Raw genomic sequence first — 6,625 nt, 5'->3', positions numbered from 1 at the left:
ACATATACATATATATACATATATACATATATATATATATATATATATATATATATATATATATATATATATATATATATACATATACACATCCACATATATATACATATATATATATACACATATCAACATATATATATACACATACATATACACACATACATAAACACACACATATACATCCATCCATCCATCCATACTCTTCATATATACATATATACATACATACATAGTGCGTTGTAACACGGGCTGTGATTGTTACATGGGAGGGAGACGACAAATCACAGCTTCCCGCTTTCTAATCGGGCCTGTGATTGGTGCTTTGACTGATGCCCAGATCCCACAGTATGTCCCCTTAGGAGAGGCATTAGGCAAGTGTAATTGAATAGCGGTGCTGCAAGTTTAGCTTTACACCTGTTTTTAAGACTTATTAACTGAAAGGGGCTTTCATGAAAAAACTTAGGGCTTTGCTACAGGATACACCCTCCACAAGTTAAGGAAGTAAAAATAAAGGTATATATTTCTGTTTTATTTAAACCTTTTAAGTTTGTTTGCGGGCGGCATGGTGGTGCAGTGAAAGGTGCCAGGTAGGAGACCTGGGTTCGCTTCCCTGCGTGGAGTTTGAATGTTCTCCCCGTGTCTGTCTGGGTTTCCTCCGGGTACTCCGGTTTCCTCCCACAGTCCAAAGACATGCAGGTTAGGTGCATTGGCGATTCTAAATTGTCCCTGGTGTGTGGGTGTGTGTGGGTGTGTGCGCCCTGCGGTGGGCTAGCACCTTGCCCGGGGTTTGTTTCCTGCCTTGTGCCCTGTGTTGGCAGGGATTGGCTCCTGTATTTAGGATATAGCGGGTTGGATAATGGATGGATGGACATTTGTATGCATTATTTGCCCGTTTTCATTTTTTTTCTTTCTTCAGTAATATTTCAGCAAACCCGGAGCTTGTCAGTTCAAATCCTGGTACTGACACCACTGTGTGACCCTGAGGAAGTCACTTCACCTGCCTGTGCTGCAAAAAACCAAAGTAATGTAACAAATTGTACCTCAGATGTTGCAAGTTGCTGGAATAAAGGCATAAGTAAAATAGATAAATATGTATTATACACATAGGAACTATTCATTTATTTTCAGTTAAGTCATCTGCAGCAAACCTTTATAAATGAGGGTTTCTCCTTTTTAGATAGTGCAAACTGTTTCTTCTTCATTGAGGTTTTCTCTTGGAGAGCTTTTTTCATTTCATTGAAAATTAAAGCAGCAGCTTCCAAAATATGTAGCTTTCTTATTAATTTTTCAACATTGTGTAAAATCTATATATATAAAAATGGAATGGGTGGGTCGTCGGGTGGGCCTTTTTTTCATTCCGTCGTTTTTTTCGACGTTTTGAAAATGTAGAATGATTATTTGATTTTTTTGTTTTATTTGATCGTGTCTATGTAGCCGCCGTCGTAATAAAGTATCGCTAAAATCGTCATTTATCGTAATTTATTTTTGACGTATAACGTCGCTGTCGTCGAGGTCAGTGATACCACTGCAAAAAATCTGCTTACGGTTGAAAGACACGCCCTACTCACTGGACAGTTAAAAACACCAATCAAACTAACGATGACATCAAGTATTACCCAATCAAAAGTAGGAAAGGAGGCATCTTCATAAAATGCGTGTGGGATGATTTGCATGAGACGCTGCTTTAAAAAAAAAATGATAAAAAAAATACGGGATAAATCCCGTCCAGTATTGATTCAAAACGGGACGCGCAATTTCATTCTCAAACGCGGCACGATTCCGTATTTTAAAGGACGGGTGGCAACCCTACAGTGCCAGGTAACCACCCATACAATCAGATTGTGATTCAGACTAGGAATGCAATGAATGTAATTACCCCGATCTACATACAAGGCGAAAGTCTTGCAACATTCAAAGATGATGGTTTGGGATAAGTACACCATACAACATAAAAGAGCTTATGAAGAATGGAACCGAAAAAAGCAACATCTCAGAGATCGTAAAAAAAAAATAGGAGCTAATGTCGTTTTACTCGCTGTAGATTTTAGTCAAACATTACCAGTTATTTCACGAGGGAGACCAGCACATCAACTCAACGCGTGTTTAAAATCCATGCTTCTCCCACGCTCGGTTACAGTTCCTCAATCTTTTCTTTTTAATGATTGTTAACACGCATAATGTTTGTAAAATCATTCTGCACATTCATATCTATCTATCTAACTGTTTGACCAATTAGGTTCGCTTCTGTATATATGAAGCTGTTTAACCGATTAGGTTTACTTTGGTATATATGTAAATGTTTGACCGATTAGGTTACTTCTGCCCCGGGCAACGCCGGGTATATACAGCTCGTATATATATATATATATACATATACACACATACATGCAGTTTTAATAACACAGAAATCAATATAAACATTAACATCATTATCATATGAGAATATGAAGTAATATATAAGAAGCACATTTCATATAAATATAAATTATTAAACAGTAAAATCTTCTTCTGTAATTTGCTACCGTGGCAATTTGTGTGTCTGTCCAGGATTTTAAATGACCTGTAGCTCGCAAACCGTTGCACCTATACACTTGAAATGTGGTACACATATAGTACGTCACGTCTACTATCCGCTTTATGGGTGATGATTGTTTTAGTCTTTTTATCTTTATTTTATTTTATTGTACAATCAAGTCCTATCTGCGCACAGCAGGGCAGCCGTGGGCGAATGCGTATGGTGTATTCACTCGATGTTATCGTGCATTGCGCTGTCAGTGGTATTTTGATAAAAGAATTTGAACAACATATAAGAAGCGTATAAATTATTAAACAGTAAAACATTACCATTTAAGAAGTAAAGTTACATTAAGTACTACTGCTGTGCCTTCGGGTATACCTCATTTTTTGTTTGCCCATTACATGCTTAAATGTATACATTTTTTGGTGCACCTACCCGAGAACACGCGACATATAACCGAGCGTGGGAGAAGCATGGATTTTAAACACGCGTTGAGTTGATGTGCTGGTCTCCCTCGTGAAATAACTGGTAATGTTTGACTAAAATCTACAGCGAGTAAAACGACATTAGCTCCTATTTTTTTTTTTTTACGATCTCTGAGATGTTGCTTTTTTCGGTTCAAGGCTTCATAAGCTCTTTTATGTTGTATGGTGTACTTATCCCAAACCATCATCTTTGAATGTTGCAAGACTTTCGCCTTGTATGTAGATCGGGGTAATTACATTCATTGCATTCCTAGTCTGAATCACAATGTGATTGTATGGGTGGTTACCTGGCACTGTAGGGTTGCCACCCGTCCTTTAAAATACGGATTCGTGCCGCGTTTGAGAATGAAATTGCGCGTCCCGTTTTGAATCAATACTGGACGGGATTTATCCCGTATTTTTTTTATAATTTTTTTTTTAAAGCAGCGTCTCATGCAAATCATCCCACACGCATTTTATGAAGATGCCTCCTTTCCTACTTTTGATTGGGTAATACTTGATGTCATCGTTAGTTTGATTGGTGTTTTTAACTGTCCAGTGAGTAGGGCGTGTCTTTCAACCGTAAGCAGATTTTTTGCAGTGGTATCACTGACCTCGACGACGGCGACGTTATACGTCAAAAATAAATTACGATAAATGACGATTTTAGCGATACTTTATTACGACGGCGGCTACATAGACACGATCAAATAAAAACAAAAAAATCAAATAATCGTTCTACATTTTCAAAACGTCGAAAAAACGACGGAATGAAAAAAAGGCCCACCCGACGACCCACCCATTCCATTTTTATATATATAGATAAACGAACCACACGCCGTGGCGCAATTTTAGGGGCTTCGCCTCTAGCGCTGACGTCCGAGGTTCGATTCCCGTATTGGAGTGAAGTGAGTGGGTGGTTACCTACCAGGTAACGCTTATGGTTGGCCAGCAAGTCAGGTAACATCAGCCATGGTGCCTTCAGTTGTGAGAAGCAGATCATAGAATGGATGAAAATAGTTTACTATCAAATAATGCAAAGAGTACGCGACACGTCTTTCCCCCTTATTCTTGGCTCATCAGGCGTACACACTCATTGCACTCGCTTACGGTAATCGAACGTCGGACGTCAGCGCTAGAGGGGCTTCGCAGCGGTGAAGTATTGCTTTTAAATTTTAATTAAGAAGAAAAGAAAACCTTTTTAAATTAAGTCTTAAAAAGAGGTGTAAAGATATTGACAATAAGCTACGCAAACCCACCAAGACATGCAATCGTTTAAATCAAGGCGCAAGTCAAAAAACACCATCCCATAATATTAGTTAACGATTAACACATTTGTATATGTATTGTAAGCATAAAATACAACTGATAATATGTTGCGCTTATTTATCTGGTGTACTGACATTTTTGCGCGTTTAACGGCTGAAATCTAACGTGGTTTGTGCCCTTCAGAATGAAAAGAGTTTGCATTTACCTTTTTAATAAAAGGCGAGCTTTTAAGCCTGAGAAATCACCCCGTAAATGCACACGTTTAATTGCACATGTGTTAATATGTATGCTTACACAGTATTAAAAGACACTCAACAAGTACACAGTGTTAAAAGACAGTCAACAATTAACGTCATTTACCTTCGTTCCCGCCTCCTCCATTAGAGTATATGGACAAAAAACAGGTTCCAGTTATGACCATTACGCGTAGAATTTCGAAATAAAACCTGCCTAACTTTTGTAAGTAAGATGTAAGGAATGAGCCTGCCAAATTTCAGACTTCTACCTACACGGGAAGTTGGAGAATTAGTGATGAGTCAGTCAGTCAGTCAGTCAGTGAGGGCTTTGCCTTTTATTAGTATAGATATATATATATATATATATATATATATATATATATATATATATATATCTATCTATATCTATATCTATATCTATATCTATATCTATATATATATATATATATATATATATATATATATATCTAAATCCCCGCGAAGTACTGCTTTTAAATTTTTATTAAGAAGAAAAGAAAACCTTTCTAAATTGAGGGAAAATATACCAATAACAATTTGTTAAGGATCTGGTTTTTTGTGAAGCTGACTTCACACAGCCTCTCCGCTGTTTTATAAACGAACGCCATATAAGGTCTTCCTTTTTCGTTGCTTCGCCAACGGAAGCAGCCTTTTTATTTAATCCACGGGTTGTCCGCTGTTTTTTTGTTCGTTTATTACGATTATTATAGTTCTGTTTGTATACCACGTTGTCAGTTCAGCACTCCGGTTGTAATATGACCAAGTCGTGCAAACACACTCTTGAGAATGCAACGTATAGTTGTACAGGAGAAAAGCAATCTTGCCTGAAATCAATGGCAACCTTTTGTAGGTCTATGAACTTAATTTAAACTTTAGGTTTACATGGTGCTTTCTTTCCGAAGTACCTGCACTCATGAATATGTCTGCATGCGTCAGTCGCTCAAATCCCCGCGCTTCGCACCGGCGAAGTACTGCTTTTAAATTTTTATTAAGAAGAAAAGAAAACCTTTTTAAATTGAGGGAAAATATACCAATAACAATTTGTTAAGGATCTGTTTTTTTGTGAAGCTGCCTTCACTCGAGTGATCACTTCGAGCTGACTTGCTGGCTAACCATAAGCGTTACCTGGTAGGTAACCACCCATACAATCAGATTGTGAATCAGACTACGAATGCCGTGAATGTAATTACCCCGATCTACATGCTGTCAAATAAACGAACCACACGCCGTGGCGCAATTTTAGGGGCTTCGCCTCTAGCGCTGACGTCCGAGGTTCGATTCCCGTAAGGGAGTGAAGTGAGTGGGTGGTTACCTACCAGGTAACGCTTATGGTTGGCCAGCAAGTCAGCTAACATCAGCCACGGTGCCTTCATTTGTGAGAAGCAGATCATAGAATGGTTGAAAATAGTTTACTGTCAAATAATGCAAAGAGTACGCGACACGTGTTTCCCCCTTATTCTTGGCTCATCAGGCGTACACACTCACTACACTCAATTATGGTAATCGAACCTCGGACGTCAGCGCTAGAGGGGCTTTGCAGCGGTGAAGTATTGCTTTTAAATTTTAATTAAAAATGGCTGAATTTGTTAAAGAGTTAAAGATGCTAAAATTTGCATTGGGTGTGATGAGGATGGACAGGATTAGAAATGAGTACATTAGAGGGTCAGCTCAAGTTGGACGGTTGAGAGACAAAGTCAGAGAGGCGAGATTGTGTTGGTTTGGACATGTGCAGAGGAGAGATGCTGAGTATATTGGGAGAAGGATGCTAAGGATAGAGCTGCCAGGTAAGAGGAAAAGAGGAAGGCCTAAGAGGAGGTTTATAGATGTGGTAAGAGAGGACATGCAGGTGATGGGTGTAACAAAACAAGATGCAGAGGACAGAAAGATATGGAAGAAGATGATCTGTGGTGGCAACCCCTAACGGGAGCAGCCAAAAGAAGAAGGAGTTTGGAAGGTAAATTGGTGAGGCATTTTCCTCAAGTGTTACTGCAATTTGTAGCATGGTGCCCTAATGGAGATTTAACAAACAGCCTGACATCAGTTGTTTGCCTTGCTATTACCTTTGGCCCCATGCTTTTTAAATAGGTCCTTTAGCAATTTTAAATTTTGGATTGGTTAGT

The sequence above is a fragment of the Erpetoichthys calabaricus genome, chromosome 6 (assembly GCF_900747795.2).
Source record: "Erpetoichthys calabaricus chromosome 6, fErpCal1.3, whole genome shotgun sequence".
NCBI lineage: Eukaryota > Metazoa > Chordata > Cladistia > Polypteriformes > Polypteridae > Erpetoichthys > Erpetoichthys calabaricus.
This window is presented reverse-complemented; position numbering follows the sequence as displayed.